Consider the following 18932-nt stretch of genomic DNA (forward strand, 5'->3'; position numbering starts at 1 on the left):
GTGTTTATCATAAACAGGAACTAACTCAAGGGATAGGGGTTCATATATTCAATGGTCATGACATTTCCAAGAAAAACCCATCCATATCAGTATCGAGTGATTCTACCATGAATTTATTTGGATCGTATCAATACCAGTATTTCCAGTATCACCACCACTGTTTGTCACAGACAACAGACTGTGTACTTGTGTAGATTGGCATTGATACCTTTTTTGCAAATCCTTCACTCTGTTTTCAAAAAAATGTTCATTTATTGAACCAAAGATGATTGTAACATTTGAATGCTTTCATTGGTACGTTAGTCGGTAGTGTACATTGCCTTGATTTAATAATCAAAAGGACTGCCAGTTTTATATGTAAATGTATATATTTGTTGTTTTCATTACTCCCATATAAATATTCAAGAACATATTTATTACATTAACACAACAGATCCAGCTTTATTAAGGACCCAATGGGGCCACCATCTCTTTGACCTACAGGTCCCTTAAAACAAGGACTGACAGGTTCAGAAATAGTTCCTTCTCAAGGGCCATTACCGCCCTAAACAAGTGTGCAAAACTGTGTGAATATATAGCCTACCAATTCCATTGAAAAATGGGTACGCATATCTCATTTATCGACTTATTTGGGAAGTTTTGTTGCTTCTAAATGTTATTGCACTACTTTGCATTGCAATACTGTTATGATGCACTATTTATCATTGCAGTTTTGTTACAACTTTGGCCAGTAAAGCACTACCTTGTTTATATTTTGCTTTTTTTTTAATCTTGAAATCATTTCAAGTAATTGTCTCTTTTAATTCTAAATTACGTGTTTATCTTTGAGGGCCATGTCTAGTCTTGTTGCAAATGATGTTAACTATGTTGTTATCGATGATGAATCAAATCTGTCTCAGAAAGCACATCATAATGGGGTAAAAATATTCATGTATTGTTTTCTTTCCCCTTAGCCATCTTTGTATCCTGTCCTGGTTGCAAAGAAAGGTATCTTGACCGCTTCTGTATCCAGTCCCCGTGGCAAGAAGGTCCCTGTCCTAACGGCTAATAGGGAGGTCCTTGACTGCTTCTGGCCTTGTTTTGGTGAGGGTGGACAAGGACTTTTAGCCGTCCCCTGTTTTGCCGAAGGACTGTCTGCTGCTGCCTCTTTGATCTTTGTTTGTTTTTGTTGGTCCCTCTGGCATCCGACCCTTGAGGGGGAGCTAATGTCACGATCTGGTATGCCACCTTACCCCAGAGAGTGCCTAACAGGTTTGGAAATGAACACACCTGGGCACAATCACAACACACCCTGTCCCTGGTTATACGAAGCCTTTATATCAACTGTTTGAACAGCATGGTTAGTTTTTGTTTGCTGGTCCTGGTTTTTGTCAATAAATACCATCCTTTGTTGTGTCCACCTTCATAAACGTGTTGGTTTCCATTTCAGTATTTTTATTTTTTATTTTGCAAAAAGTATTTGTGATAAACCATAAAGGATGATACACAGCATCATCTCCAAACGGAAGAGCAGTTTCAGCGACAGACTGCTGTCACAGTCTTGTTCCACTGACAGACTGAGGAGATCATTTCTTTTTCATGCCATGAGGCTCTTTAACTCCACCCGGGGGAGTAAAATTCCAAATTAAACCACACCCCCACATTGCATATTACCGTATTTTTATTACAGTGTGCATTTTATGTAGCACTGTCTAAATACTCTATATCAACACGTTACATTGGGTATTTATGTATTATATTCCTTTTTCTTTATTATTGTTTTATTTTCAACACAAAGATACTGCTGGAAGTGTGAATTCCCCTACGGGGATGAATAAAGTATCTATCTATCTATCTAAAAGCAACCAATTGATAAAAGAGAAGCTTACATTTTATGAGCAAATAGGACATAAACTCACCAGACGCATTTTGATTTTGTAAACTCTTTCTATCAAGAGGCATAGTCAATATTTATACAGTTTGATCTATCTCATCACTATAAGGCAGTAATTGCAATGCTTTGGTCCCTCTGCTGTACTGACCACTTTTCCCTCAAGTTTCGTATGATGAACAACACAGAAAACTAATTTGGTTGCTAATTACAGGATTGAGCATTCGGTGTCCATAAAAAATCCCTCTGGAGAGAAAGCAGTCATGTTAATGAAATTCAATGTTATGTTAGTTCTAGAAGGTGGCATAGAAAAACAAACTAGAGAGAGATGCAGGTTAAAAGTATGAGCAGTGAATAACATACATGACACATGACCTGTTTGAACACTTTGAAAAGGCCTTTATTACATTTAGTCTTCAATGCAAATGCTGATAATTACAGCTTATTAGCATATATCTCTCATGTGATTAAAACCAACAGTAATAGTAACCTAGATACCTGTGTTGCCTTTGCTATTATGGCTGTGACCAACACCTTTCTCCTACCAAGGACTTTGCACACGTGGCTGTGTCAAGCAGGTTTGATGGCGTTCAAAAGGGTAAAACGGCGACACAACGTCAACATCAAAATATTTGGGATTAACTCAAGAGATGGTAGAAAATGGTGTGCTACCAGTCTTCTCTGTCATTTGTACTAAAGCCCTACTACATGTTTTGCAATATGACCACGCACATGGCTGCAGTGACTTGTATGCACTGCTAGATAGTGTTGACAACGTGTGATTAAACCAAACCGTAACTTATTTTGCACATACAACATTGCAAAACAGAACAATACCAGAGAGGTTTTTTTCAGGATGTACAATTAAAAGGCAGACGCCTTAATATGGAATAGGAAATATTTTCACCCTTCTGAAGACTGTTAGAACAGTGTTGCACTAACAAGAGCAATTTTTAACTGGAATTGCGATACTCCTCCCAAGTCGCTTCTGAAATCTTAATGGAGGAAGGACACTCTGTCTGCTTTGTGTCAGGAAGAAAATGTAAACATGAATCATGTTTCATGAAGGTGACATATTCAGTTAGCATGAATAACATATTCATTGAAGCCACACTTTGTAAATACAAAGAAAAGCAACGTTAAAATCTAAATCACATGCAAATTGTCCCATTTCCCTCTCAGAAGTAAAATCAACTAAAATGTAATTGCTGTTCATTATTTTGACTATTATTCTGCAATGGTGTTAGTTAATTTGACTAGTATGCACTGTTTTTATTGTCATTATTAGCCAATAATGTTCCTATCCTTAGACCTGCTTTTGTAACCTAAGAAATGTAACCAAATGAAGGACTCACAGGAGGGCTTTTAAAACATATTTAGTAATTAGTACTGTATGAGGTTTATTGTACAGTCTACTCCTATTCTCCTTGCAAGTTTTAAAATTCATTGATGTCTTGTTTCCTTAATTTGAGCATCTAATTAAATGTAAATTACTATTGTAGTTATTCATCCAAATGCCAAGTCATGTTTATTTGCATAGCCCTTAATCATGAGGAGTGTCAAAGGGCTGCACAGACCACTGGCTATTGCAAACTACAGACTATTATCATACCATGTATGCCCTGATCTAAAACATACCTGAGGGCAAGGAAAAAACTCAAAACCCTCGGCATGAGGAAAAAAAAACGTGAAAAGGGACCGCACATGAGGTAATGCTCCTTCTAGGGTGACAAGGCTGCAATGGACATTTCATTAACAAACAATACAATTAAGAATAAAATATAAAATAATCAAAGTTGAAGTAAAGTAAAAAGTAAAATGAAAAGGATGACCAGGTTGCAAAGAATGTAGCATTAACAAACAATACACAGATATTGTCAACATAAAATATAGGTCATTCATAAGCTATATAATTTAAATGTGTTTAAAGCCTAGATTTAAACAGCTCCACTGAGGTTGCATATTTAATTTCCGAGGGCAGAACATTCCACAGCACCCGGGCCTGAATCAGGAACACTCGCGAACCTGCGGCTCTCTTCTTGGCTCTTGGGATCACTAGTAGACCAGCATTTTCAGAGTGAAGGCTCCGAGCAGGAACATAGTGAGACATTATTTCTGAAAGAGAGCAAATCAATGCGTGATTTTGTATAATACCAAAGGAATCCGAAAATCACATCTTAAGCTGACAGACAATACAGGTTAGCTAAAATCGGGGTAATGTGATCAAACTTAACTTGTCTTAATTAAAAGCCTCGCTGTAGCATTTTGTACCAGCTGCAGGCTCTTGATTTTGGACTCAGGAGACCGGAGAGTACTACATTACAGTAATCAAGACGGGAAGTAACAAACGCATACATTACATTACAGAACTTTTGGAATGTTGTGAAGATGGAAAAAAAAAGCTGTCCTAGTAATATTCTTAACGTGTGTCACCGCATTTAGATAATAATAATATTAATAATAATAATTTCCTTCGTATTGTCATTCTTTGTAACAATGTACACAGAACGAAATGTCGATACACCTGACCCGTTGTAGCGAGTCGATGCAGCCGCAGCCAACAGAGGGCGCCGCCATTATACCAATTAGGTATGTCTCGGCCGAGGCGCGAACCAGCGACCTCCCAGTCTCAAAGCGGGCACACTACCATCTAGGCTACTGAGCTGGAAGAATGATTAACATTAACATTAACAAATGTAAAATACATGTATTCTTTAAGACAATATATAAACATTTTTTGTTTATGCATTTCTTCCGGTAGCACGTTTGATGCACCAGACCCGAGATTTAAACCCAGAAACTCAAAGTTGGGAGACAGAACTGACAATAGGCCTCGTGGGCCTTTTTGGCATTCCACTTATTATGATGTAATCCAAAAAATCTTCATACTAAATTAACTTCATTGTCTCATTGTATTTTCATTGCCTAATAATCTGGGTATGGGTCCCAGTTGAAATATAGTGGTGCTTTAAGATCTGGGTTTAATTTCTTTTGCGGCCATGGTCTCAAAACACTCACCTTAAATTACCTGTCCGCAGTGAAATGTGGTCTCAGGAGTCACCTGATTTTTAATTATTTTTACTCATAGCAATTTTTTTTTCAACAAAAATGTTGCATGCTTTATGGAGGAAAATCAAGTTCAAGAGCAGTCCCAGAGGCTACCACAAGAGACTGCTCAAGTGATGCTCACCTTTCGTGACCACACACCTCCACCTGCTCCGTCCAGTATGTGTATGCACCTTCTACCATCAAGTACTTGATACCTGTAGAGTGTCTATATTCAACAGCAACTTTTTTTGATCGCATAACTTTATTCACATTTTATAGCATCTCCTTTATTGACTTTTTTTTTTACCTTAGCCATGACTTTGGGATAGGGAACAGTAAGGTGTCGGAGAAGAAAGGAGAGTGATGACAATTGAAATGAAGCAATAACTAATAGAAAAACACAAGCGCGGTGTTCATGTAATTAAGCATGTAGAGTCGGGAAGCACCGAATGCGATCACAAATCCGTGGAAGAATTTACGCAACACTTTGCTGCAAAAACTTCCGACGGAGATTAGATACCAGTTTGCAAAATTGCTGCGAAGAGCAAGACAAACCAGAGAATCTGGAGTCTGCAAAAGAGATTAGAGAGGTATTTTTTGTTTTAAAAAAAGACCTGGAGAATGTGATAGTGTTGCATGTCCAGCTGAAAAGGGCAAGATAAGTTATGACTTAATTGAGAAAGGTAAAACAGTGCTGTGAAAAAAAGCAGGTGCTTTCACATTAATTAAAAGTTAAAGTTACTTTAATTTTACGCATGTAGTAAGGACTTATGCATCATCACTTCAAATGCGCTGTCACTTCAAATTGATTTTGTAGACCAACAAAATGAAACATGCATAACATCTCCCTTATCCGGCCAACAGAAAAAGGGTACAAAATAATGTAGCATGCCTTTATATAAGTGAAATACCAGTCCTTTGACAAGGTGAAGTAAAATTATAACATAACTGTCAACCTGTACGTTTTTGCCGTACAAAGTACGTTTATTATGCATTTAATTACGTGTACAAGATAAACAGTACGAAAAAACGCAAATTTGTCAATTATGGGTACACCAAAACGGCAAATCAATCAAGTCAAACAAGTTCGCCGCGGTAGCCTCTATCTCGGTATTGTTTTTTTTTTGTTGCAAACGAAGCGAGCGGTTTGATGCTACTGTGCGCATGCGTCTGCCGCCTGGGGATTTCCCCTCAGGCATCATTCAAAAAAAAAATATGGTGTAAGATTATTTTATATTTTGTAAGGGAAAATACGACAGTTTGTACGGGCATGGAGCCGTGGAGGTTGACAGGTATGTTATCACATGCTTACAGTTTGATTTCTGTGCAATTATTTTTTTTTCCTTTTTACCTTTCGGGTCCATTGCAGATAATGCAGCTGCCTGGCTTGTGACGCAGACCCTTTAAACCGCACTTACACAGGTGACACGGGAGGGAGAAGAAAAGGTAAAGGAGGGATGGGCCCCAGTTTTGCATTGCATCTAAGTTCTCCAGGCAGGAGTTCAAGCCTGAGAGCCACGATTTCAAGTCAACTGACTTTGCTGCGTTCGAGCCGACAACGTGTATTCCGTCTTTTTACAACCTGATACAACCTGAGTGAGCAGCAGTCAAACCAGTTACTCTTCACCCGTGAACACGCGCCAGCTGATTACCCCTCTAGTCTCAAAATAACACCCCTAGTTGAAATGTTATATGTTTTGTATGCACTTTTACAGCATTGAAAACGTTAACTGTGTTGGTGTCTTGTTTTTCCTCCAAAAGAAACCATATTAAAATACAAATATGTTTTCCTCCCCCATATTTTGCATTTTTGGAAGAGTACCAAGGAGCCACTCAGCAGCGCTAAAGAGCAGCATGCTGCTACTGAGCCGTGGGTTGTGGACCCTAGCGTTAGGGGGGACAAAGTCATACACAATCTGTGGTTTTACTTGGCCAATGCATGGCCATGCCAACATTATGGAATAGTACCCGACCATAATAACACTTTTGTTTTCCTGTGATGTCACCCAAGCATGTCACAAAATCGTTACGTGTATACATTTTCTTTGACTGGTGACTCATCTTCAGATGTAAAATTTATTTATTTTGGTTGCGTATAAGAGCATCACATCCTGCTATAGGTTGAGCCAATTATCTGGAATGCTTAACCGTGAGCTATTCGTTGGACCAATGGAGTGTTTATCCTCAGATAAGAGCGCCATTCGGCCTTGTAACACTCCCTGGAAGTGGCCCTGTGGGAACGGCCCCTGCAGTGGGGAAAAGTAAATTTACACTCCTGTGATACTTTTCAGTGCACCCTGAGCATCTATCAGATTTTGTTACTGATGCTAAACACGATGATGCAAATTCAGCCCTGATACATAATGCACCGATGAAATTACCGTTTAGGGCTTGAATGCATTACCGCGTTTCTATCACAAGAGATGGCTTTGCTTTTTCAAATTTTAAGCCAGAAAAGTATGGCAGACCAATCCTTCCATATGTAGAAATCAAGTTTCAATTGATAAATACCTACAAATATATGCCATATAAAAAAAATGAAAACATAAATACATCATGTAATACCTAAATATTCTCGAGAGACATGGGAAAACAGACGAGACTATATATATATATATATATATATATATATATATATATATATATATATATATATATATATATATATATATATATATATATATATGTGTATACATATATATATATATATATATATATATATATATATATATATATATATATATATATATATATATATATATATATATATATATATATATATATATATATATATATATATATATATATATATATATATATATATTATACATTCATGCATTTTTTCATGTATTTTGACATTTCGGTATCTATGTTGTATTCTATTTGGTCATGTACCTTGTCAAGACACAATGTTTTTAAAATGAAAGGCAGTCTAAATGCCAGAGCTCTTCACTTAATGGTTGAAAGATTTTACAGTTGATTAGTGCACTTGTGTATTAACTAATAGGTGAACCACTAAGCAATTCTGCCCTCTCTCATTTAAATAACGAATTATTTTGACAATATACGTGAGAAAATATTTAACAAATTACAGGACAAAATACATAACAACATAGACAAAATACAAGACAAAATGGAGGACAAATTACAACTTTGGATCTTGATTACCTCTTGATGAACTCTTGGACTGTTGCCTTCGCAGTGACTACAATGGAGTCGCGCATACGTATCATATTACATACAATAGAAAAACATTGAAAACGTATTAAAAACAATGGAATTCGACTGAAAACGTAGACCTTTGAAAATGTGACTATGTGTCAGGAGGACCAGAACAGAGCAGGAGACCCCAGAGCGTTCGTACAATTCTTTTATTTGGGGAAGCGTACAGGGTTAGCGGGAGACGCGATGACCGTCGAACGTCAGCAGCAACGCCGTGAAGACAACTTCGGGACACGTAGCCAATCGTAGCGTGGGACGGAAGCAGGTCGAGTTTACCGGGACTGGAGAGAAGATCGTAGCGTGGAACGGAAGCAGGTCGGATCGGAGGCAGGCAGAATCAGGTAAACAAGTCAAAAATACACAGGAAAATCAGGCGAATCAAACGGGGTAAAAAGTAATCCTCCGACCAAGAGTTCTCCGCGTAACGCGTTTAAAAAGGGAGCATTAACCAATCAGGAAGCACATTCCAGCGCGCCACATGATTACCCCAGGTGGCTCCACTTGGGTAATCATGACACTATGTGTGTGTGTGTGATGATTACTTGTATATTAAGTAAGAAAAATAGGTTAATTACATAGCATAGGAGTCTGAGAAATACACAACTAAAAGTAGCTTACTTTAAAATTTACTGGAACAATGTCCCACGCCTGCCTCTTGGATCATGATTTTTGCATCTGGTGTCCTAGCTAGTGTTACTCGCTACCTTACTTCCTGTGCACCGAACCATGCCTGAAAAAAGACAGTTTACTGAAATAATATATTTCTACACTGTGCTTCCACCTCACGTAGAGTGGATTCCTGACATAGAGATTCATTCAGCTCGTCCTAAAACAGGCATGTTCATCAAATACAGCAGGATAGTCAAATGAGCCTTCTTTTTATGCCTTGAACTGACCTGAGGGAGACTTGGAAAACAGACAAGAATAGTCTCGTCTGTTTCCCATGTCTCCCGAGAACCAGACTTCTCAACCATGCAGTAGTTCAATATATTTGCATAGGTGGCCTCAAAGTGTCTCAGATTCAAGTGTGTCCTCCAGCAAATGTAAGTTTGACTAGATTATAATAAATAACCAATCATATTTCTTGTTTATGTAGTTCATAATGTGTTGCTATTGGAAAAATATACATGCATTGATTTCATGTGAACTCTGAAATCCTTCAGTTGCCTTCCACCTCACTGCACTGTATCTTTTTCAAGCATAAAGGATTCTTGCACCATGGCTTATCATGGCACACAGCTACAATGTATTCTCAAATCATGTTACATTTATATTCTCTATACATTTACAGCCTTTGGCGCTCACCTTTATACAGGGAGAGTTACTGCTCAGCATTTCATGAATATGTTTATGTACATTGGGTAGACATTTGGCAGTGGTAATATAATCCCAGTAATTTTGCATAGAAAGTGAAGGCAGTGCATGAAGCATGTTGCGCTTAAACAATATATTCCAAAATCATTTGTTGGTAGTTTGTAACCATAATAAAATACAATCTGTGCAATAACACACAGACTGTAAGATAAAATGTCATTTTTTAAACACAAAAACGTGGAGAACTATGCATTTGCTTGACACTACATGGAGTTCACGTAAAGTGAGCTGATATGAATGTCCACCATCTTGCAACTGTGGGTTCCTCAAAAAAAAAGAAAAAAAAAAAGAAAAAATAAAAAATAAATAAAAAAAAAACTTGTGAAAGACTGGGCAAAAAAATCAGAAGAAAAATGTTGGTTTTTGGCACTTGTTTTCGGTTGTACACCATACATGTAGTGGTCACATATTACAGTGTCCCTTGAAAATGAAAACAAAAAAAATGATTTAGTGATGTTGAAAAAATAAATGATATTCATTCAAAAGTCTATTTTTTTTTTTTCTTTGAGACCGGTATCAATTGTCAGTGCCCGAACAGACGGTGGACCCAAACGCGTAACGTTTTCACACAAGCTTTATTTTACTGTAACGGGGCAGTCATGCGCGGGAACACAAACGCCAGCGATTCTGCGATCGCTCGGCAAAAGAGATCGAGCAATACATGAGCAATATACCGGACACGACGAGATTGATACCGGATACTGAAGCAAGATACCGGACAGGACAGGACAGGCAGGGTCGATAACGGATACTGGGTACACAAGCAAGATACCGGACAGGGCAGGACAGAAAGAATCAATACCGGATACTTGAGACTGGAGAAAGATACCGGAGAGGATGAGACAGACGGGAATGATACCAAATACTGGAGACTGGAGCAAGATATCAAACAGGATGAGACAGACGGGGTTAATACCGGATACCGGAGCAAGATAACCGACAGGACGGGACAGCCGGGATCCATACCGGAGAATGGAGCAGGATACCGGACAGGACGAGACAGGCGGGATCAATACTGGAGACTGGAGCAGGATACACGACATGACGAGACAGATGGGATCGATACCGGATACTAAAGACTGAAGCAAAATATCGGACAGGACGAGACAGGCAGGATCGATACTGGATACTGGAGACTAGAGCAGGATACCGGACAGGACAAGAATGACAGGATCGATACCGGATACTGGGCCAAGATACCAGAGAGGACGAGACAGACGGGATTGATACCGGATACTGTAGCCTGGAGCAAGATACCGGACACAGGACGAGACAGGCATGATCAATACCAGATACCGGAGCAAGATACAGGACAGGACGAGACAGCCGGAATCGATACCAGATACTGCAGACAGGAGACTAGAGAAAGATACCGGACAGGACGAGCTAGGCGGGATCGATACCGGAGACTGCAGACAGGAGACTGGAGAAAGATACCGGACAGGACGAGCTAGGCGGGATCGATGCCGGAGACTGCAGCAAGATACCGGACAGGACTACACAGACGGGATCGATACCGCATACTGGAGACTGAAGCCAGGTACCGGACAGGACGAGACAGGCAGGATCGATACTGGATACTGGAGTAAGATACCGGGCAGGCCGAGACAGACGGGATCGATACCGGATACTGGGGTAAGATACCGAAAAGGACGAGACAGACGGGATCGATACTTGATGCTGGAGCAAAATACCGGACAAGACGAGACGGGCGGGATCGAAACCGATACTGGAGCACGATACCAGACATGATGAGACAGCCAGGGTCGATACCGGATTCTGGAGACTTGAGCAAGATACCGGACAGGACGAGACAGGCGGGATCGATACAGGATACTGGATACCCGAGCAGGATACAGGACAGAGTCAAAATACAATTGCAGAGGTTCGTTGATAGACTTACAAAGAGTGAATGAGAGCACCGAGTTTAAATAGGGGGGGATCCAATCAGTCAACAAGCAGCAGCTGGCGCCAAACGGCTGGGCCCAAATGAGGGCAATGAGCAACCGTGACATAAATACCATTTTTCACACAGTCATTGATACTAATACCAGGTACTGAAAACAGTAAGATATAAAATGTGTTTACCCCTGCAAAAAAAGACAGAATATTTTAAATAAATTACTTTCAATCCCAACATAATACAAATAAGAACTATTTGAATACGGTATTGGCCCATGTTCCACGTACAAGTATAGCAATACCTTGCTATAAAATGGTTACCATTCACGATTTCACTACTTCTCAGATTTGCATCGTGCATTGTTTTCTGCATACAGATTCTCCCCGTTTATTAATAAATGATAAATACAGCAGTTATTTGTAAGAACAACGAAAAATTTAATCAATGTTGATAAATTATGTGTCCGAACTGAAAAATTTATATTGGAAATAAGGCACTCAAACTTGAGCTCCTTTGTGTTAATTTTGACCTTTTCTATTTGAGTAAAACAATGAATGTATCTGCAAGAAATCACAAATTATTTTATTGGATGTGTCGAAGCAGAAATGCAAATTGAGGCCAGTGACTTGCTGCTTGATGGCATCAAGCTTGCAGGGCGATTTAGGAGAAGAGACTGCCAAACAGCAGCCAGAACAAGCACACTTGGTGGGTATGTGTGCTTCAAGCACACTTCATTGTCATAGGAAACACAAAACAAAATCTGAATGTTATTGACAATGCAGCGTATGGATGAGCGGTTGAGGGGCCTCCTTTTATATGATGGATGTGATACAAAAAATAGGGTGTACATCTCTTTCCAATAGTTTACGATACCGTATTTGGCCGGGGTGTAACTTATACCCCGGTGCTTCTTATGTCTGAAATTGTTAACAAATTATTTTATCATTTCACTTGTTATTTTGACACTAAACCACAAGAATGACACTCTAGGCCTGTGTTGATTACTTCAACATTGCTTGTATTTTTTTTTTTGATAAAAAGTGACAAGAGCTGAACAAAAATGGCACCAAAAAGAAAATCATACCCTTCAGATTGGAACTTACATACAGTGAAATATGCAATCAAAAAAAGGAATCGAGCAACAAAAAGAAAGTTTGGACCGTCAAAAAAGTTGAGGTGACAATGGGTCTGGCATCAGCGACGTGGAAGAAGAAGCGATGCATTATCTACCTCCTGAGTTGGGAGAGTTGTTGAAAAGTGACACAGAGGATTAAAATGTCATTAGATTTAGCGATTTGAATGGAAACTGATAGTTTGGTGAGCATGTTCGTTATGCTGGAGTTATCTGAAAAACTCTTAATATGATACGTCGTTACTCACATTGGCAGGCATGCCAGAAATGTAACAGTCCTATATTGTACATGTATTCAGCCTATTGTTCACTATTTTTTTTTTAACTTGCCTTTCAAGACGGTATGTAGGGTTTTGGTTTCCTTCTTTACCAGAATTGTTTGGCTGGTGTGGTATATAATCAGGATTGATTTTTACCCCAGAAAATACAGTTTATGGAACATAAGTCCTCACACTTTTTCATGGAGAGGACCACATATATTTTGTGTTCTCTGATGAACGTACAAGGGTCTGCTGGTAACAGAAAAAGTGTGACGATTGCGGGAGTGTCTAAACAAACAAATGTATAGTTTTGAAAAAAACACAATCAAATAACCGCTGGGGACTCTTCACACAACAAAAATTGAAAAAATAGATAGTAACACTATTTATGAAATATACAATAACTAAATAATACACAGAGGGTTTTTCACGGAAAAAAATCCAAGGAACATAAATGTGTGCCATTCACAGTATGGGTGGGGGATACTGGGTATTTTAGTGTTGACCTGATTCAATCAAATACATGGTAGTATCAATCAGTATCAGATAATCATTGCTTGGGAATATATTATTCACTGAATAATTGAACTATCCCCCTTGAGTTACTTTCATATGTATGATACGCACCAAACAAAGATGTTGGGTCATATGTTTCATCGCTAATCAAATAACTACAATTCAAACTTTAAAAGTATAAAAAAAGTAAATATAAATATTTATTTTAAAACAGTTTTGAAAAAAAAGCGAAGAGTCAAAAATAAAGCAGCAATGTAAAGCTCCGAGCCAACCAGCACAAGACTCTGCCTCGCCCGACTCCTCCCGACTCAGCGACCCCAACATCGCCAGAGACTTCAGTTGCTCCATCCGCTGCACTCTCAATGCCCTGGTTCCTGACAGGCTGACAGACTGGGCGTCTTTCAAGGAAAGTGTCCTCCAGTCTGCTCACAATGTCCTCGGACACCCGCGATCCTCCCCGAGAAAGCCCTGGATATCAGAGAGGACACTCAACATCATAGACCAGTGGCGTGAGGCCCGGCTCCGAGGCGACCTCACGGAGTATCGGAGACTGAACCGCCTGCGCAATGTGGCCATCGCTGAAGATAGGGAGAGGTTTTGGCAGGCAGAAGCCCAACAGCTTGAGTCCGCGGCCAAGAACAATAACATGAGCCGCGTATTCAGTCTACTACGCCAAGCCCGTAGCGGCCCACACATGAAGACAGCCTTGGTAAAAGACTCGGACGGCAACCTCATCATGACAGAAGCCAACTGCTAGACCGCTAGAAGGAGCACTTTAGCCTCCCCTTGGAGCACAGCACCATCCCGGCTGATCCCACCCTCCTAGTGGCTGCAAACACGGCACCTCCTAGCGACGCCTGCTGCACAGACCCTGTAACACCCGAGAAAGTGAGAGCTGCTCTGAAGAAGCTGAACACCAAGAAAGCCCCCGGCATCTGTGCCATTACCGGTGAGATGCTCAAGGCCGGCGGTGATGGCATGGTGAAGTGGCTAACCTGCCTATTCAACCAGGTGTGGGAATCGGAGCAGCTGCCCACCGACTGGACCAGAGGAGTCATCATGCCCTTCTGGAAATGCAAGGATGACAGGCTTTTCTGTGGAAACCACAGAGGTATAACCTTTCCCCTCATCTCGGGCAAGGTCTTTACCAGGATCTCAGCCGTGCCCTTCCAGCAATCAGAAGCTGCCCCCGTCCTCAGCAGGCTGGCTTTATGCGCAACCGCTCCACAACGGACCACATCTCTGCCGTCCGTTTGCTGATAGAGAAGACCCGTGAATTCCGTAAAGATCGCCATCTGTATATCGGATTCATTGATCTGAAGGCCGCCTTTGACACCGTCTGCCACTCTTCACTGTGGAACATCCTCCAAGCTCTCGGAGCACCACCCAAGATCATAGCCCTGTTTAAGCTGCTCTACAGCAACGCAGAGAGCTGTGTTCGTATCAACGGCATTGACTCCGACTGGTTTACTATCTCCAGCGGCGTTCGTCAAGGCTGCGTGGTTGCTCCCGACCTTTTTAATTGCATCATCGACCATCTGATGTTCAGGGTTTGTGAGCGCATCCTCGGAGTGTCTTTCGGAAACTACCACCTGACTGACCTGGAGTATGCTGACGACACCATCATGCTCAGCACTTCCTACAGCCAGCTGAGAGACGCTCTGGGCATTTACAGCGAAGAGGCAGCGCAGCTTGGCCTCCAAGTGAGTTGGACGAAAACCAAGTTCATGTATGTCGGTGATGGACCAGAGCCACCTCCCATCCAAATTGGTAGCGACATCGTAGAGCCTGTCAAGAGCTTTGTGTATCTGGGGTCCATGGTGACAGACAATGGGGACCTAAAACCAGAGATTCTCCGCAGAAGAGCCCTGGCAGCATCTGCTCTGCAGTCTCTCTGGAAACCACTCTGGCGGCACCAGACCATCGCACGCAAGACGAAGCTCCGCATTTACAACCTCGCCGTACTCTCTATCCTGCTTTATGGCTGAGAAACATGGCCCCTGAACGACACTCTGTCCACAGGAATCGATGGTTTTGATAGCAGGGCTCTCAGAACCATCGAGAACATCAGGTGGCCCCAGCGAGTCTCCAATAAAGAGCTCAGAGCCCGTACGTGCCAGCCCTGAGCATCTTCCTTGGTCGCACAACGCCGCACCCGCTGGTTTGGCCATGTCCTTCGTCTACCACCAGACCATCCGACACGAGCCATTCTCAAGTTTGACCCAAAGGCCGCAGGCTGGAGACGACCACGAGGGAAACCCCGCACTCGATGGCTCGACGTCGTTGCGGGCGACCTCCAACAACACGGAGTTGCTGTGGAGGATGCAGAACAGCTGGCACAAGACCGCCAGCATTGGAAAAACCTGGTTCATCTGGTCGGCTCAACGCACAGGGACGGGACCCCCCGACCTTCGCTGGAGCAATAATCAATCAATCAATAATCAATGTAAAGAAAATACCAACTTAACAATGTAAACATGTCAACTTTACCTTCCATGGCACAATATTCATAAAAAAATAAAGTCAGAAAGGGCAAATTGTGTAAGGAATACAATTTTAAAACTTTTAACAGCATAAAAAAATAAAATAATTCTACTACTTTACCGCTACATAGCAAAAGTCAATATAGTGAAACAACAAAATCAGCAATGTAATGAGCCCTTTTGGCTCTGTTGCCATAGTGACAACGGATTTACAGGTTTTTGCTCAGTAACAGTAGCAATGATTGCATTTTTGGTTTCGGATTCTCTATGTAGGGTCAAGTTATTTTTCACGTGTTAATGCAAATGTACCATAGTAGCAGACCATTTTATCGCAGAAATGACACCTGGCATTGTCCTTTTCTGATCTTGGAAAAAAAGTCCACACTGCGCTGAGCTACCAGTTAGCCACCGTCATATTTAGCTTCCGATAAGGGGCGTTAAAAGTGTGCCATCAGTCACACAAGCGGATATAACCTTAAAGAGATTTCTAAGGGTGCTGGGTGAGAGAGAAGACTGCACTTTCTACATATAAAAACGCTTTGAGAAAATCGGAGTAGAGATGAAGTATCAATTCCAGGACAATAGAATTGATCCGATCCGAGTATATATATATATTTGAGTTGTAACTACACACATTTATAGATAACTAATCCTGCAATTGGCAAGGTGCAGTTGATGAACAAATCCAGCGGAGGTCAACATTTGAACAGGTTCCAACTGCTGGATATTAAGCCATGGGGTAAGCTAACGTCCGTAGCTAATATTAGCAAGTGTTCTCATTCATGGAAACCATGAAAAACACAGAGCTTAGTATTTCATCTGACTATTGAAGTCACTCTCTGAATATTTGCACGACGTTGCGTTTATATCTTTGAACGTGTTTGTGTTGTGATGAAGTATTAATTTTTTGGCGTGGGCACAAGCAGATTACTGGTCACACTTCACATATAAAATACGTTGATTCAACATCTGTCCTTTCACTTAAAAAAAAAGTTGCTTATTATAGAATAGCATTTGCTCTATTGTTGATAATATATATTTTTTTCTAAATAAATAATTGGAAAACAACAACAAATTTAAAATGATCTGCCAGGGCGTTTTTTTTTTTATATATATATATTTTTAGTTAATTAGGGGAAACTACATTAGCAAAACAATGTGCATGATATTTGACTTATTCATGTTTGCAGTGGAAAATTACTCTCTCATATTCGAGCGCCTTACATGGCTGCACGGCCGCTATTGGGAAATGTGAATCACACTGTAAAGTGCTTTGGGAAGTCTTGACTTGAAAAGCCCTGTATAAATACAGATCATTTCATTTCATTTCATATTTGACATTTTTATCTCATCTTTTTAGAAAACAAAAAACATATAATACTTGAAGTGCACAGGCATTTGCTGCCAATGCAATGCTAGTTTTTCCTTTTTTTTTCTTTTTTTTTTAAATCTGTCATCATTCCATTCACTTTTGCAATTTTACCTGAGAAGGATGAACCTCAGACCTAGCCAAAGACTCTTTGCTAGTTTAGTTTTGTGTTCTATACGGATAATAAATATTTTTACATATACATATATACATAGTGCTTCCCTTTGTTGATCTCAAATTGTTTTTTTAACCATGAAAAACGTGTTTTTTGATAAACAAATCAAAATGCTTATTCATATGTTTATTCATATTCATATGATATTTATGGTCACAAGTTTGGATGGAAAATAAGCCAAATCGTTGTAGTGTGGTTTTGCAAATTTGATCGATCACAAAAGGGAGTATGTCGTCCGTGCATGGTGATGGCGACAAGTACCATTGGGTACGATTGTAATGGAAAAGGATACTTAGAAAAGAACTTAGTACTCGGGGCGAGACGAAGCAAAGCAGGGAGAGCGGGAACCGTGTGAACACTTTTATTGACACTTTTAACAGCAATTAAACATATCACAATTTCATTATATCATATTCGAACAAAATGAGGTTTGAACAATATTGACACTTTTAACAGCAATTAAACACATTTACAATTTCACCATATTATATTCTAACAATATGGATCATTATGGAAATATGATTTGTTGGTAAATAAAACAAAACAATGTGTACAGGGCAATACTATTGTGTAGGGGAACAGCTCTGTCTTCTCAAGTGGGATTTCTTCCCACCCTCCTCCAGTCCTCTTTCCTGGGGCAGCAGTAGCTCAGGAGGTAGAGCGCTCGTTTTGGGATCAAGGTTCCCAGTTCGAATCCCGGCTCGTCCGTGTTACATGTCGAAGTGTCCTTGGGTAAGACACTGAACCCCGATACCCCAATAAGCAGGTTAGCGCCTTACATGGCTGCAATGCCGCTATTGGGAAGTGTGGAGCACATTGTAAAGCGCTTTGGGTAGTCATTGACTTGAAAAGCGCTATATAAATGCAGATCATTTCATTTTCATTTCTGCCCGGGATGCTCAGATGGGTTCCCTCCCTTCTTGTTCCTACCTTCCACAACCACCCGAAGAGCCAGGCCATTGCTGCCGGGACCCTCACAGTGGAGCTCCAGTTCCCTCCTCCGGGTGGGCGCAGACGACTCTTCTTTATGGCTGTGTCCTAGGTGGGGTTTTTAAGGGTTATTGTTCTATCTTCGTTATTCATTATCCATTATCCGTTATCGGTCAGTTCACAATACGCTACAAAGCCTAGGAGCCGGGACACTTACTCTCAGCCAAAAGGCCAAGCTAAGGTCCTAGCCCTAAAGGCTTGCTGCGATCATTGCGAATGCACCATTCCCGGAGGTACTGCAATACCGGGCCGATGCGTGGAGTGGACAGAGCAAGCTCTTATTCCATCTCCGAAATGCAAAAATCAAAGATCATGGCAAGAGGCCGTCCTAGGTGTCGTCAAAAGGGGGCTTAAGTTTTCCACTACTGGTAAAAGACACTTGTGAAAAGGCAGTACATTTTATCTGATTATAACACTATTCATAGTCATGGTACCAGGCATGAAGGTTAATTTTGTTCTGCGTTTAACGAGTTACTTTACCATAAATTTGTCCCATACAATAGAAAAGAAAAATAGAATATAATTTATTATCATTGTAACATGTAAAGTTCGCAACAAAATTTAATATTTGTTTTTCGTATCGTGACCAA

The 18932-nt window shown here is 40.5% G+C and overlaps 1 pseudogene; it reads right to left on the bottom strand.

Moving 5' to 3' along the window:
• Positions 1-18553: 18553 nt before the first annotated feature.
• LOC148361743 (U2 spliceosomal RNA) lies at positions 18554-18678 on the bottom strand (annotated as a pseudogene).
• Between the last annotated feature and the right edge of the window lie 254 nt (positions 18679-18932).

Source organism: Urocampus carinirostris, chromosome 8 (genome assembly GCF_059441175.1).
Source record: "Urocampus carinirostris isolate Australia breed hairy pipefish chromosome 8, RoL_Ucar_1.0, whole genome shotgun sequence".
Taxonomy (NCBI): Eukaryota; Metazoa; Chordata; class Actinopteri; order Syngnathiformes; family Syngnathidae; genus Urocampus; species Urocampus carinirostris.